The sequence below is a fragment of the Ailuropoda melanoleuca genome, chromosome 9 (assembly GCF_002007445.2).
Source record: "Ailuropoda melanoleuca isolate Jingjing chromosome 9, ASM200744v2, whole genome shotgun sequence".
NCBI lineage: Eukaryota > Metazoa > Chordata > Mammalia > Carnivora > Ursidae > Ailuropoda > Ailuropoda melanoleuca.
This window is the reverse complement of record NC_048226.1, coordinates 43,428,755-43,446,342: the sequence shown is the minus strand read 5'-3', so window position 1 is coordinate 43,446,342 and position 17,588 is coordinate 43,428,755. Positions and strand designations below refer to the sequence as shown.

General features: G+C 34.3%; 1 pseudogene; it reads left to right on the top strand.

Moving 5' to 3' along the window:
- Positions 1-1,000: 1,000 nt before the first annotated feature.
- The window catches only part of LOC109489514, a 32,771-nt pseudogene continuing 16,183 nt past the window's right edge, over positions 1,001-17,588 (top strand).

The window sequence follows — 17,588 nt, the reverse complement described above, 5'->3', positions numbered from 1 at the left end:
TGAAAATAGGCAGTCCATGTCAGGCCAGAAAAGACAGGGAACCTCCCCAAAACAAAAGGAATTTTGGCAGATGCTTTAGAATATTCCTTCAAGTCCCTATTCCAAGGTAGACTAACCAGACAATTGGCTCCAATTATCATAGCCATTAACTCAGGAAATGAATGAGGGAGAAAACCCCACATATGACGAGAGTCAAGCAACAATTCTTTCAAGATATATTCCAGATCTGACACACAAAAAAAGAAGGAAACAAAGCGGAGACACATGACTCAGGAAAAAAACAGAGGGAGACAGGTACAGGATCTTTGCAGCAACCTGTTTACAAGACAGTTGTACACCCTGGGGGATCGGTTTCTATCTTTTATAGCCCAACAGCTTGGGGTGCTTTTGCTCTAAATCCAAACTGACTCCAATGTGCTAGGAGACAGCCCAAGAAGTCCTTTGAGATCAAGAATGTTGATCCCATAGTTAATTCTTATAAAATGAGGAGAGTACATTAACTAACCAGGAGTCCATTATCAAAATTCCCCTTCACTTCTAAATGGCATCCCATCAGGAATATTGCTGAAGCTTCCTGAGGTTCAGAGTGGCAAGAGGATCCTCTTTCCAGACCACTCTGACACCTCTGCACTACCTCCCTTCAGTTCCCCATTGCATTCTAGACAAAACAGGTGCCAGAGAATGGACTGAAATGCCCCCAGAGATTGGGGTTGCCTCTTTCTATTTGGGGGTAATTGATATATTTGGTGACCAATAATAATATCCTTTGTAAGGCTCTAGATCTAGTTATTAATGGGGTAGAGATCCTGGCCTTTGTTAAGAACGGGCAGCTATTTTATGTCATATTAAGTATCACCTATCTAAGTTAGAAGTCCTTTCAATCTGAAAGCAGGACCAAGAACACGAAATAGCCCATGGGTAAGGACAAATGAAAGACATGAAAAAAATGAAGGTATGGAACTCCTATCTAATCCAGACAACTTTCTTGTGAGCTTTATCCATGATCCAGTCGCAAGGGAGTGGCCCCCAGTTGGATGAGTACCCCAACTGGGTAATAGCTCCAGCTGGTGCCTTTTGGGAAGCATGCAGTCAGACTATCTTGGATGTTGTGCTCAGCAAGAGATCCCACTGGGTTTTTCAGGAGGAAGCCTTACACAGGAGTTTTAAGATCGGCGACTGTCCTAATGACATGTGTGTCCATCCAGTGCCTGAGAAGAATACAAATTTGAAAGAACAAGTAAAAAGAGAGAGAGCTGATTTCTGAGCCCAACACCATTACAGCCAAGGTACTGGTGTCCAGCTGTGTGGCAGGAGTTTGTCCCTTTCCATAGTGTAGCCACAAGAAAGAAATTCTTTTCTGAGCACTCAGGCAAGACATATTTTGAAATGTTGTACTATTCAGGACATCTCTAAAAAAGAGAAAAAACAGTTAAGAAACAAAGATGGCAGTAAAGAAGACTTAACAATTTGCACTGACACTCTTGGATTCACTCCACTGTCCCTGTCTGGGCCACTAAAAATGTTGTGGGACTGTTGAGCACAATGGTCAAGAAAGAATTCTTGAGACATTTTACGATGCAATTTAGTAAGTTAATATTTAAGTAGCACGGGAATGGACCCATGGGCAGAAAGAGCTTCACTTTTGCTCTATGAAGCTGGTGGTTATATGCTTAGTGCTTGGGGGTGGGGGGAGTGCAGGGAGTAATAGATAATAAATGTTTTCTTTGAATTTCTACTCATAAAACAACTTTTACAAGATTTTTCTGGTGCTTATCATTCAGCCTGATATTAATGATCAGTGAGATGTACAGGCAGTCATGAGACCCTTTAAGAATATAGCAACCGGCATGTATTTGATCCTTATTGAAACTATACAGGCTACAGGTCAGCCTTCTGGGCTAAAAGTGAACATTTTTCTGCTTCTATCCCTCATCACAAGCAGCTGACCTGAAAAAAGATGCTAAAGCATAAAAGAGTATGACACCTAAAGACCTGAGAGGAGACCATTGTGGATAGAGTAGAATAAGGAAAAAGAACACTGAAATTAGAAAGGTAAGTATCATAGCGTAGAACATGTAAGACTTGTAGTCACGAAGTTTTGATTTTATTTTTAAATACAATGGGAAACAAGTGTTTTAAGCTGAGAACTAACATAAACCTATTTACATTTCTAAAAGCCATTTGCTCTCATTAGTATGTAAAAATAGATTGGAAAGAGATAAGATCAAAAAAACACCAGTTGGACTGTTGTTCATACAAGAAATGATGTTGACATTTATGCAAGAAACGATAGTGGTCTAAGAAAATGGAGGCAGATATGGAGTAAAATGTAAACTGATCCAAGATATATTTTGGCAATTACACATACTAGATTCAGCTACCATATAAAAACTCTTATAAAAACTACCATTTTTAGAGAAAAGAGTATGTTTTATTATTCCTTGTCCCTGTTTATCTGTGGATAACATATCTACCACCTGCCTTTACTATACCTTATATATTCAAGTTGTTTCCCAATTTTTATTTAATCACAACAGCAATATACCAGGTGTCTATTTACATACACAATATCATTTAATTCATTTAACAATCATCCCATTTTGGTGCAGCTAATGCAGTCCTAAGAGGGAAATATATTGCAATACAGGCCTACCTCAAGAAGCAAGAAAAGTCTCAAATACACAACCTAACAACAGTAAATGAAGCTTTTAATTATAAAGAACTTATCAAGCTCAACACCCAAAAAACAAAGAATCCAGTTAAGAAACAGGCAGAAGACAAGAACAGACACTTTTCCAAAGAAGACATCCGGATGGCCAACAGACACATGAAAAGATTCTCAACATCACTCAGCATCAGGGAAATACAAATCAAAACCATGATGAGATTCCATCTCACACCTATCAGAATGACTAAAATTAACAACACAGGAAACAACAGGTGTTGGCGAAGATGAGGGGAAAGGAGAACTCTCTTGTACTGTTGATGGGAATGCGAACTGGTGCAGCCACTCTGGAAAAAAAAGTGTGGCGATTCCTCAAAAATGTAAAAATAGAACTACCCTACAATCCAGCAATTGCACTACTAGGTATTTGCCCAAAGGATACAAAAATACAGATTTAAAGGGGTACATGCACCTCAATATTTTTAGCAGCACTATCAACAATAGCCAAATTATGGAAAGAGCCCAAATGTCCATCAACTAATGAATGGATAAAGAAGATGTTGTGTATACATACAATGGAATATTACTCAGCCATCAAAAAGAATGAACTCTTGTCATTTGCAGTGATGTGGATGGAGCTAGAGTGTATTTTGCTAAGTGAAATAAGTCAGTCAGAGAAAAACAAATATATTATTTCACTCGTATGTGTAATTATAGAAACAAAACAGATGAAGGCAGAGGAAGGCACTTCTTATGATGAGCCCTGGGTGTTGTATGTAAGTGATGAGCCAATGAATTCTACTATTGAACCACTGAATTCTACTATGTTAACTAACTAGAATTTAAATTTAAAAATTGGAAAAAATAAAGACTGTGGTTCAAGAAAAATGTTTTTGGAGTTATTGCCACTTGCTATATCTTTAATTTCTATTTGCCTGTGTACAATAAGAAAGTTTTAGGCATACCATCCTTCAATATTAATAGTATTAATCAAATAATGTATATATTAATTCCTTATCACAGCATACAAAAGCTGATCTTTACATAGTAATTAATCTGTGCCAGGAAGTGTCCTAAGCAATTTATATATATTAAGTCATATTAATCCTGTGAATAAGCACTATCACTCCCATTTCATAAATGGTAAACTGAAGCAAAGAAGTCAAGGAGTTCCCCCAAGATCACACAGCTGGTAAACTGGAAAGCTGAAATTTAAATCCAGGCAACATGGATCAAAAATCAGAGCTCCCATGTTTATGTTTAATACTGTAGTGTGTGTAGTCCTTAATTTCCGAGACTCTGGAATTAGAAATTAATATACTGCTGAGAGAATCAAAGAAGTCCTAAACAGATGAAGAGATACACCTTGTTCATAGGCCCAAAGACTCAATATTGTTAAGATGTAAACTCTCCTCAAATTGCTCTATATATTCAACACACTCCCAATAAAAATCTCAGCAAGACTTTCCTGTAGAAATTGACAAGCTAATTCTAAATTGCATATAAAAATGTTAAAGACCTAAAAAGAATGCTAGACTTAGGATAGCCAAACAATTCTGGGGGAAAAAAGTGATAATAAAGTCGAAGAACTTACACCACTTATTTCAAGAGTTATTATGAAGCTATAGTAATCAAAACAGCATGGTACTGGCATAAATATAAGACAAATAGATCAAGGGAAAAGAATACAGTCCCAGAAATAAACCCAAACATAGATAGACAACTGATTTTTGACAAAGGTGCAAAGACAATGTAGTGGAGAAGGAAACTATTTCAATAAAGTGTGATGGAATAACTGCATATCCATATAGAAAAAATGAATGTGGATCCATATCTTATAATAAAAAAAAATAACTCAAAATGGATCATAGATCTAAACGGAAAACCTAAAACTATAAAACTTCTAGAAGAAACACAGAAGAAAATCTCTGGACCCTGGATTAGACCAGAGGTCAGCAAACCTTTTCTGTAAAGGGCCAGATAAATATTTTCAGCTTTGGACCAAGAAGAAAAAATGAAAATATTATATAGCTCCTTATACAGCAAGAAAGAAAACAAATTTCCACAAATTTTTTGAAGAAATTCAAAATATAACCATGATAACTTGAGTGCAATTTTTTTGTAGTACTGGTCCACAATATGGATATGAATATGAATAATAGAACTTGGGGTGGGGGGGTTAATACTTCACTTAATTGGATGTCAAAGTTAGTGTTTCCTAAGATCAAAACTGATTGCAGAGTGACATCAACAAAACTGGCAGAGTAAGTACCTCCAAAATTCGGCCCTCCATAATAAGCAACCAAAAAACGGCCCAGAAAACTGTCAAAATTAACTTTTTCAGAACTCTGGAAATTAACAAAAGGTTTGTAGCAATCCAAGAAACATCTAATCAGGAAAAAAAGCTAAATCTCAGTAGAAATTGAGCTTTGTTTTAACTTGCACTAGTCCCATACCCCAGCCCAGTTAGTCTGAAGGAAGTCACAGCTCACATTCCCAGTTACAGAGGAAGTAGAACAAAATATCTATTTAACACAAAAGACAGCATTAATGAAGGAACTGAGGGGAAAAAGGAAATATAAAAAAAATAGTAAAATGGGAAGTATGAATTTTAACCTTAACAGTAATTATATGTAAATGGATGAAGATCTCCATTTAAAGGCCAGAAATCGGCAGACTTGATTTTAAAAACATAATCTAGGGGCACCTGGGTGGTTCAGCCAATTAAGCGTCTGACTCTTGATTTCAGCTCAGATAATGATCTCAGGGTTGTGAGATGGAGCCCCAAGTCAGGTTCCATGCTGGGCATACAGCCTGCTTAAGATTCTCTTTCCCTCTTCTTCTGCCTCTCCCCCTCCCTCTCCCTCTCTAAAAACAATTAAATAAATAAATAAATAAATAAATAAATAAATAAATAAATAAATATAATGATCTAACTATATATACTGACTACACGACACTTTAAATTCAAAAACAAAAATATGCTTAAAGTAAAATGATGGAAAAATATATACAATGCAAATTGTCAGCAAAAGAGAACTAGAGAGTCAACATTAATATGAGACAAATTAAAGGCAAATATTGTTACTAGAGTCAAAGAAAGAAATTTATAATGATAAAAGCATGAATCCATCAAGAAGCTATAGCAAGTATAAATATAAATGCACCCAATAACCATCCTAAATTACATGAAATAAAACTGCCAGAATTAAAAGAAGAAATAAACAGTTCAACAATATGCCACTTCCAAAAATGGAAAGACTATACAGAAAATCAGCAAAGAAATCACAAGTTGAACAATATAAACCAACTAGATCCAATAGGCATCTATAGAACAGCAGGATACACATTCTCCAATGCTCATGGAACATTCTCCATTGTAGCCATATAACAAGTCTCAATAAATTTTAAAAGATTGAAATCAAACAAAAATAGTTTGAGAGGAAAAATCTGGAGAAGAAAATATGGGAAATTTACAATATGTGGAAACTAAACAGTGCACTTTTAACCAATGGAGCAAGGAAGAAATCATAAGGGAATTTTAAATATAGTTTGAAATGAAAGAAAATGAAGATACAGCATGCCAAAATCTATGGAATGTAGCAATAGCAGTGTTCAGGGGTAACTTTATAGCTGTACATGCCTATTTTTTAAATTTTAAATCAATAATAAAAATTATAGATAAAATAATGAAATAGAGAATAGAAAAATAATAGAGAAAATCAATGAAATCAAAAGTTGGTTCTATGAAAAGATAAACAATATTGACAGATCTTTAACAAAGGGAAAAAGAAAGAAGAATCAAATTACTAAAATTATGAATAAAAGGGGAAACATTCCTGCTAACCACACACAGATATAAAGGATTGTTGGGGAATATAATGAATGCCAACAAATTAGATGAATAAAATGGAAAAATTCTTAGAAAGACATAAAACTACCAAAACTAACTCAAGAAGGAATTAAAAACCAGAATACACATATAACAAGATATTTAGTTAGTAATCACAAAACTTCCCACAAGATATTCCCCTAATATCTATGAATTATCAAAAAGAGAAATTAAGAAAGTAATCCCATATATAATTGCATCAAAAAGAATAAAATACCTAGAAATTAACTTAACCAGTGATATAAAAGACCTATACATTAAAAACTATAAGACAGTAATAGAAAAAACTGAAGACACAAGTAAATGGAAAGATATTCTATGCTTTAAAGTAGGCCAGTTTCAAGGCAATCTCTATCAAAATTCCAATGGCATTTTTCACAAAACTAGAACAAATAATTCTAAAATTTGTATGGAACCACAAAAAATCACAAATAACCAAAGCAATCTTGAGAAAGAAGAACAAAGCAGAAGGTATTGTACTTCTTGATTTTGAAATATACTACAAAGCCATAGTAATCAAAACAGTATGGCATAAAAACAGAAACACAAATCAATGGAACAAGAGAGAGCTTAGAATCAAACCAACACATATATGGACAATTAATTTACCACCAAGGAGCCAAGAACATACAATGGAGAATGGACAGTCTCTCCAATAAATGGTGTTGGGAAAAATGGACAGCAACATGCAAAAGAAAGAAACTACACTATCTTCCATCATATGTAAAAATTAACTCAAAATGGATTAAAAACTTGAATATAAGACCTGAAACCATAAACTAAGTTCCTTGACATTGGTCTTAGTGATATTTTTGTGAATCTGATTCCAAAGGCCATGGAAACAAAAGCAAAAATAAACAAATGGAATTACATCAAGCCAAAAAGTTTCTGTACAAGAAACCACTATCAAGACCAAAAGACAAACTACTGAATGGGAGGTGATTTTTCCAAATCATGTATCTGACAAGGGGTTAATATCCAAAATATATAAAGAACTCATACAACTCAACAACAACTAAAACTGATTAAAAAATGGGTAGAAGAGCTAAATGGACATTTTTCCAGAGAAGGCATACAGATAGTTAACAGACACACAACAAGATCTTCAACATCACAAATTATTAGGGAAATGCAAATCAAAAGCTCTCACAATGAGCTATCACCTCACACCAGTTAGAATGACTATTATCAAAAAGAAAAGAAATAATGATTGGAGAGGATGTGGAGAAAAGGGAACCACTGTACATGGTTGATGGGAATATAAATTGGCATAGCCACTAAGAAAAACAGTATGTAGATTCCTCAAAAAAATTATGGTTAGAATTACTACATAATCTAGCTCTTCCACTTCTGGGGATTTATCCAAAGAATAAAAAATGCTGATTCAAAAAGATATATGCACCCCTATATTCATTGCACCATTATTTGCAATAGCCTAGAAACGGAAACAACCTAAATACCCATCAATAAATGAATGGAGAAAGAAAATGTGGAGTGTAGGAGCATCTGGGTGGCTCAACTGGTTAAGTGTCTGTCTTCAGCTAAAGGTAATGATCCTGGGGTCCTGGGATCAAGTCCCACATCGAGCTCCCTGCTCAGCAGGGAGTCTGCTTCTCCTCCCTCTGTTCCTCCCCCTGCTTGTGCTCTTCTTCCTCTCTCTCTCTCTCACACATGAATAAATAAAATCTTTAAAGAAAAAAATGTGGAATAGAGAATGGAATACTTCTCAGCCATAAAAAAGAAACAAAACCATTTGTGGCAACATGGATGGACCTTGAAGTTATGCTAAGTGAAATAAGTCAGATGAAAAAGACAACATGATTTCATCACATGTGAAATCTAAAAAAAACACAAAAAACAAAAGAACAAATGAAACAAAACAAAAAATAAACTCAAGATGCAGAGAACAGAATGGGGGTAACCAAAATGGAAGGGAGTGGAGAGTAGGTGAAATGAATAAAGGGGGTCAATTGTATAGTGATGGATGATAACTAGACTTTTAGTGGTGATAACTTTGTAGTATATACAGATGTCAAATTATAATGCACACCTGAAACATAATGTTATATAACAATTTTACTTCAATAAATAAAAAAGAAAAAATCTCTTAGAACTAATAAGTAAGTTTAGCAAAGTTTCAGGATACATAATCAATACACAAAAATCAGTTATACCCTGTCAATGAACAGTCTGAAAATGAAGAGATCAAATTCATTTACAAAAGCATCAAATAAAAACCAAATATTTAGGTATAATTTAACATAAGAAGCGTAAGATTTCACTGAAAATTACAAAATATCATTGAAAGAAATAAAAGACACAAGTGATAGATGGACATCCTGTGTTCATTGATTGGAGCATTTAATATTGTTAAAATACCAGTACTCCCCAAATCGATCCAGAGATTCAACACAATCCCTTTTAAAATTCAAACTGCCTTTCTTTTACAGAAATATCCAGCTGATCCTAAAATTCATACGGAATTACAAAGGACCCAAAATAGGCAAAACATTTTTTTTAAGATTTTATTTATTTATTTGATAGAGAGAGAGACAGCCAGCGAGAGAGGGAACATAAGCAGGGGGAGTGGGAGAGGAAGAAGCAGTCTCCCAGTGGAGGAGCCTGATGCGGGTCTAGATCCCAGAATGCCAGGATCACACCCTGAGCCAAAGGCAGACACCCAATGACTGAGCCATCCAGGTGCCCCTAGGCAAAACATTCTTGAAAAAGAAGAGCAAAGTTGGGAGATTCACACTTTCTGATTTCAAATTCTACTACAAAGCAATAGTAATCAAGACAGTGTGATACTGGTAAAAAGACATATATATATATCAAAGGAATATAGTTGAGATAGATGTAAACACATGTATTTATGGTCAATTGGCTTTAGATAGAAGTACCAAGATCATTCAGTGGAGAATGAAGAATCTTTTCAGCCAATGGTATTGGGACAACTGGATATCAACATGCAAAAGAATGAAGATGCTGAACATCACGGCTCATTAAGGAAATGCAAATCAAAACCACAATGAGATAGCACTTTGCACCCACTAGAATGTCTATAATTTTAAAAAATTAAGAAGGAAGGAAGGGAGGGAGGGAGGAAGGAAGGAAGAAAAGAAAGAAAATTCGTTGGTGAGGATGTGGAGAAACTGGGGCCTTTAAACATTGCTGATGGGATTGCAAAATGGTGCACCTGCTATTGAATCAGTTGGACATTTCTAAAAAAGTTAAACGGAATTATCATATAACCCACTGTATTAGTCTCCTAGGGCTTCCATAACAAATTAGCATAAACTGGATGACTTAAACAGTAGAAATTTATTCTTTTATACATATGAAGAAATTCAGAATCAATGTGTGATTTCAGACCATGCTCCCTCTGAAGATTCTAGGAAAGAAACCTTCCTTGTCTCTTCTAGTTTCTGGCTGATGTCAACAGTCCTAGCTTCCTTGGCTTGGAGTTGCATCACTTCAATTTGTTCTTTTGTCACGTGGCTGCCTCCTCTCTGTGTATGTCTGTCTCTCTTTCCAAATTTCCCTCTTCTTATAAGGACATTCATCATTGGATTAGAGTTCACCTTAATCCAGTATGTCCTCATCTTCATTTGATTACATCTACAAATACCCTATTTCGAAATAAGGTCATGTCACAGGTACCAAAGGTTAGGACTACAAAATATCTTTTGGGAAGATACAATTTAACCCACAACACCCAGAAATTCCTCTATGAAGTATATACTAAAAAATATTGAAAATAGGTACTCAAAATCTTGTGCATGAATGCTCCTAGAAGTTTTATTCATAATAGCAAAAAACATGTAAACAACCCAAATGCCCATCAACTAATGAGTGGATAAATGTGATACACACATACAATGGAATGTTATTCAACGAGGAAAAGGAACGTAAGTACTGAAACTGTATACCACTGGATAAATCTTGAAAACATTATGCTAAGTGAAAGAAGCCAGACACAAATGGCCATATTTATTATTTCATTTATATGAAATGCTCAGAATAAGCAAATCCATAGAGACAGAAAGTAAATAGTGGTTGCAAGGGATGGGGGAATGGGAAAATTACTGACTACTAATGGGTAAGAGGTGTTTTTTTGGTACGGAAGTAAAAGTTGTAGAATTAGATAGTAATTGTACAACCTTGTGAAAATACTGAAAACTACCAAGTTGTACACTTTAAAAAGATGAATTTTATGATGTGTGCTTTATATCTCAATATAAAAAATAAATTTAAAAAAATAATTGCAGTGTATACCTGTTAATGTTGATTTGTAATGAGATTTTATAGATTTTTTTTACCTTTGAAAATGTCGTTCACACAGATACGCACTACCAAATACTGATGCTGATCTAGAATTATATGATTTTAATTGAGTGTATTTATCATTATACATTTGCATCATAGTCCAAAAAATTCTGCTGGAAAAAATATCTGCTACAAATGCGTGTAGGAATGAAGATTGCATTTCTTGTTTTAACTTTCAACAGTACAGAAGGTATATAAAGTAGCTTGACATTACTTGTGATTCAAACAACAGAAACAGAGATGACTTTGCCTTAGTACAAATTACTCATATAAATAAAATACTGCTTTCCTTGTAATTTTAGACTGAACCTACTAATAAACTTTATTAAGTTGCAGCAAAAGCCAATTTGCAAATTCATCACTTGATAATAGTAATCCAAAGAGATTCTTCTCTTTCAGAAAAATTTCAATCTTGGGCTTGAGCTCAAAAACATCACAATAAAACATTACCACTGCTAAATCATTGAACTGTTATGTGGAAGAGCAAGCTAGGATATTTCATTTCTGTTTCTGACAAAAAATTCACAGAACTCATAGTGGCTAAGTCACAAGAGTGAATGAAGTCCACTGTTAACACTACCGGTTCAATAACAAATGATAGACTAAAATATTTCCTGTGAAGTACTACTGAATAACCAAAGGCTTTAAACAGCTTTTGTTTTCAAAAGCTTTGTTAATTTGTTCAACCAAAACTTTCCTGCTTCACACATATTTTTACCACTATCAGTTGTAATACATTTTTAGCAGATACCACCTTCAGGTTGTACTGATTAGCATTTCATAACTTATTTGAAAATATTCCCACCTGTAGCTATTCCATGCAGACTATTCATAGGGTTAATACTTTTATCACTTCAAACTTGGTATTTAATGTTTGAATAAACAGAAATGATTGAGAAATACCAACAACATTTTCAACTCATCAGGAGCCAAGGAAAGCCACTTGAAATAATTTGCCTTCTTTCGTAACTGACTACTGATGTTACTCTTAATGTCCTCAAGTCTTTGAGAAATTGCTTCTGTCAAAAGACTAATTATCTTAAATGTTTTCTCTAGACACATTTTTTTTCAAATGTTACAAACATGATTTAATTAATCACCATCAGAAATCCTTGTCTGGCTAACAAATGGGCCACTCAAAAACTTATTTTGGTTGCAGCCTTATTTTTTATTTTTGGAAAGAAATTTTACCATGATGAGATATTCCACATTGAATTTTCTAATTTTTCTTATTTCTTTCCTGTGAGTTGGGAATATTGTAATGGTCTGAGAATGTCAATGTATATTGCATTTTTCAGCACAGCTATGGTGTCATTGCACAATAAATACAGTGCTTTACCATCCGGTTTGTTAACAAGATAATTTAACCTCCATTGTGCCTTATAGGCATGGTATTCAAAGTCCACTTTTCTCTTCTTGCTGTGACATGATGGGAATGCACTGATAATTAAAAAGTAAATATAATGTCAATTTACAGTGATACATGGTACACAAAATGCTGTCAAGTTATAACTGCATCACTGCAATTTACAGTCCACTAAGCAGCAGTAGAAGGCAATGAGATCACCACATATGGTCTCTGTCACAACTACTCCATTCTTCTATCATTGGGCAAAAGCAGTCATAGACAATACATAAATGAATGAATGTAGCTATGCTCCAATAAAAGTTATGGACACTAAAATGTGAATTTTATATAATTCTCATACATCAAGAAATATTATTCTTTTGATTTTGTTCAACCATTTAAAAATGTAAAAACTGCCTGGCTGGCTCAGTCAGTAATGCATGTAATTCTTGAGGGTCATGAGTTCGAGCCCCACATTGGGCATGGAGTTTACTTAAAAATGTAAAAACCATTCTTACCCAAATGAGTATAAGTAAAACTGGAAATCTGCATAAGGTTTGTGGATAGTGTCAATGTTAATATCATGGTTGTGATGTTAAATTGTATAGTTTTAAAAACTCTTACCATTGGGAGAAACTAGGGTAAGTGCTCATGGATACCTTGTTACAGTTTGTTACAACTGCACATGAATCTACAGTTATCTCAAAAATTTCAATTAAAATAATTCTTAGCACACAAATCATATAAAAACAATCAGCAGGCCAGATCTGGACTACAGGTCACTGTTTGCTGATTCCTGGGTTAGGCTAAAATTTCTTAAAGATAAAACAGAAAGGACAATTCATTAAAAAATAAATTGACTAGTAGTACATCATCAAAATTAAAACCTTCTACTCTAAAAGACTTTGATAAAGAGAGGAAGATGGTGGTGGAGTAAAAGGACCCTAGGCAAATCTTGTCCCACCAACACAACTAGATAACTACCAAATCATCCTAAATGCCCCAGAAATCAACTGAAGACTGCCAGAACAAACTCCAGGAATTTATCCCAAATGAAAGAACAAGATAAGGCCAAGGCCGGAGATCTAAGCAAAACAGATATAAGTAACATGCCTGATGGAGAATTTAAAGCAACAATCATAAGGATACTCACTGGACTTGAGAAAAGAAGACATCAGTGAGACTCTTACAAAGAGATAAAGGAGTTTAAAAAAAGAATCAATCAGAGATGAAGAATGCAATAAATGAGATCGGAAACAGGGTTGATACAATGAACAGCAGGCTGGAAGAAGCAAAAGAATAAAGTAGTGACCTCAAGACAAAATAATGGAAAATAATGAACGTGAGCAAAAGAAAGAAGAATCATGAGAAAAGACTTAGAAAACTCAGTGACTCCATCAAACATAATATTCATATTATAGGAGTCCCAGAAGAGAGAAAAGGGGTCAGAAAATTTATTTCAAGAAATAATAGCAGAAAACATCCTTAATCTGGGGAAGGAAACAGACATCTAGGAGGCACAGAGAATTCCTCTAAGATCAAAAAAAGCAGGCCAACAACAAAACATATTGTAATTAAATTTGCAAAATATAGTGATAAAGAAAAAAAATCTTAAAAGCAGCAAGACAAAAGAAGTCCTTAACTTACAAGAGAAAACCCATTAAGCTAGCTGGAGATTTCTCAACAGAAATTTGGCAAGCGAGAAGGAAGTGACATGATATTCTCAAAGTGCTGAATAGGAAAAATCTGTAGAGAAGAATACTCTATCCAGCAAGGCTATCATTCAGAATAGAAGGAGAGAGAGTTTCCCAGACTCACAAAAACAAAAGGAGGTCATGACCACTAAACAAGCCCTGCAAAAAATAGTAAAGGGGCCTCTTTCAAAGGAGAGACCAAAAGTGACAAAGACAAAAAAGGATCAGAGAAAATATCCAGAAACAATGACAAAACAAGTAATAAAATGGCAATAAATATGTCTATCAACAATTACTTTGAATTTAAATGGACTAAACACTCCAATCAAAAGATATAGAGTGTCAGCACGGATAATTAAAAACAAAACAAAACAAAACCCAAGACCCATCTATACGCTGCCTACAAGAGACTCATTTTAGACCTAAAGACACCTGCAGATTGAAAGTGAGGGGATGGAGAAATGTTTATCATGCAAATGGATGTCAACAGAAAACTGGAGTAGCAATACTTATTTCAGACAAACTGGATTTTAAAACAAAGACTGTAACCAGAGACAAAAAAGGGCATTATATAATCATAAAGGGGACAACCCAACAAGAAGATATAACAACTGTAAATATTTATGCATCCAACATGGGAGCGCCCAAATATATAAAATGATTAACAATGAACATAAAGGAACTCACTGAGAGTAATACAATAATTTTAGGGGACTTTAACACCCCACTTACATCAGTGGACAAATCATCTAAACAGAAAATCAACAAGGAAACAATGGTTTTGAATAACACACTGGACCAGGTGGACTTAACAGATATACTCAGAACATTCCATCCTAAAACAGCAGAATACACATTCTTTTCAAGTGCACATGGAACGTTCTCCAGAACAGATCACACATTACATCACAAAACAGGCCTCAACAAATTCAAAAAGATTGAAATCATAATGTGCATCTTTTCTGATCACAACACTATGAAACTAGAAGTCAACCACAAGAAAAACTTTGGAAAGACCACAAATACATGGAAGTTAAATAAGATGCTACTAAAAAAATGAATGAGTCAACCAGGAAATCAAAGAAGAAATAAAAAAATACATGGAAACAAATGAAAACATAATTGTCTAAAGCCTCTGGGATACAGCAAAAGCAGTGCTAAGAGGGAAGTATACAGAAACAGAGACCAACCTCAAGAAACAAGGAAAATCTCAAATAAACAACCTAAACTTACACCTAAAGGAGCTAGAAAAAGAACAATAAAGAAGGCCTAAAGCCAGCAGAAGGAAGGAAGGAAATAATAACCTTACAACCAAAATAAATGATACAGAAACTAAAACCAAATAAACAAACAATAAAACAAATAAATGAACCCAGGAGCTGGTTCGTTGAAAAAAAATAGTAAAATTGATAAATCTCCAACCCAACTTATCAAAAAGAAAAAAGAAAGGACCTACATAAATAAAATCACAAATGAGAGAGGAGAAATAACAACCAATACCACAGAAATATAAACAATTCTAAGAGAATATTATGAAAAACTATATGCCAACAAGTTGCACAACCTAGAATAAATGGATAAATTCTTAGGAACATATAAACCAACAAAACTGAAACGGGGAGAAATAGAAAACTTGAACAGAGCAAAAACCAGCAAAGAAATGAATCAGTAATCAAAAAACTCCCAAGAAACAAAAGTCCAGGTCCAGATGGCTTCACAGGTAAAGTCTACCAAACATTTAAAGAAGAGTTAATACCTATACTTCTCAAATTATTCCAAAAAATAGAAAAGGAAGGAAAACTTCCAAATTCATTCTATGAGGCCAGCATTATCCTAATACCAAAATCATAAAAACTCCATTTAAAAAGGGGGCACAACAGGCCAATATTCCTGATGAACATGGAAAAATTCCTAATAAAATACCAGCAAACCAAATCCAACAATACATTAAAAAAATCATTCACCATTGTCAAGTGGGGTTTATTCCTGTTGCAAGGGTGGTTTCAATATTCACAAATCAACCGACAAGATACACCACATCAATAAAGGAAAGGATAAGAACCATACTATCATTTTGATAGATGCAAAAAAGGCATCTTAAGTACAACACCCATTCATGATAAAAACCCTCAACAAAGTAGGCTTAGAGGGAACATACCTCAACCTAATAAAGGCCAACTATGAAAAACCCACAGCTACTATCATCCTGAATGGGCAAAAACAGAGAGCTTTTCCTCTATAGTCAGGAACAAGACAGGGATGTCCACTCTTACCACTTTTATTCCACATAGTAAGAGAAGTCCTAGCCATAGGAAGTAGACAACAAAAAGAAATAAAAGCATTCCAATTCAGTAAAGAAGAAGTAAAACTTATACTATTTGCAGATGACATGACACTACATAGAGAAAACCCTAAAGACTCCACACACACACACAAAAAAACTTGAAGTAATAAATGAATTCAGTAAAGTTAAAAGATACAAACTTAATACTGAGAAATTGGTAGCATTTCTATACACTTAATAATGAAGAAGCAGAAAGAGAAATTAAGAAAATAATCCCATTTATAATTGTACCTCCAAAAAATACCTAGGAATAAACTTAACAGAAGAGGTGAAAAGACCTGTACTCTGAAAACTATAAACAATGATTAAAAGAATTAAAGATGACACAAATGAAAAGATATTCCATGTTCATGGATTAGAAGAATTAATATTGTTAAAATATCCATGTTACCCAAAGAAATCTAGAGATTCAATGCAATCCCTGTCAAAATACAAACATTTTTCATAAAACTAGAACAAGTAATACCAAAATTTGTATGGAACGACAAAAGACTCCAAATAGCCAATATAATCTTAGAAAGAGAAAACAAGTTGGAGGGATCACAATTCCAGATTTCAAGTTATCGTATAAAACTGTAGTAATCAGTAGCGTACCAGCAGAAAAATAGACACATAGATGAATACAAGAATTTACAACAGCTTCTCTCAATAGATGCAGAAAAAGCATTTGACAAAATACAGCATCCTTTCCTGATTAAAACCCTTCAGAGTGTAGGGATAAGAGGGTACATTCCTAAATATCATAAAAACCATCTATGAAAAGCCTACAGCAAATACCATTCTCAATGGGGAAAAGCTGGAAGCCTTTCCCTTAAGATCAGGAACATGACAAGGATACCCACTGTTGCCACTATTATTCAACATAGTACTAGAAGTCCTTTCAACAGCAATCAGACAACAAAAAGGGATCAAAGGTATCCAAATCGGCAAAGAAGAAGTCAAAATGTCTCTCTTTGCAGATGACATGATACTCTATATGGAAAAACCAAAAGAATCCACTCCCAAACTATTAGAAGTTATAGAGCAATTCAGTAATGTGGTGGGATACAAAATCAATGCTCAGAAATCAGTTGCATTTCTATACACGAATAACGAGACTGAAGAAAGAGAAATTAGGGAATCCATCCCATTTACAATAGCACCAAAAACCATACGTTACCTTGAAATTAACTTAGCCAGAGATGTAAAGGATCTATATTATAGGAACTATAAAATTAACTTAGCCAGAGATGTAAAGGATCTATATTATAGGAACTATAAATCACTCTTGAAAGACATTGAGGAAGACACAAAAAGATGGAAAAATATTCCATGCTCAT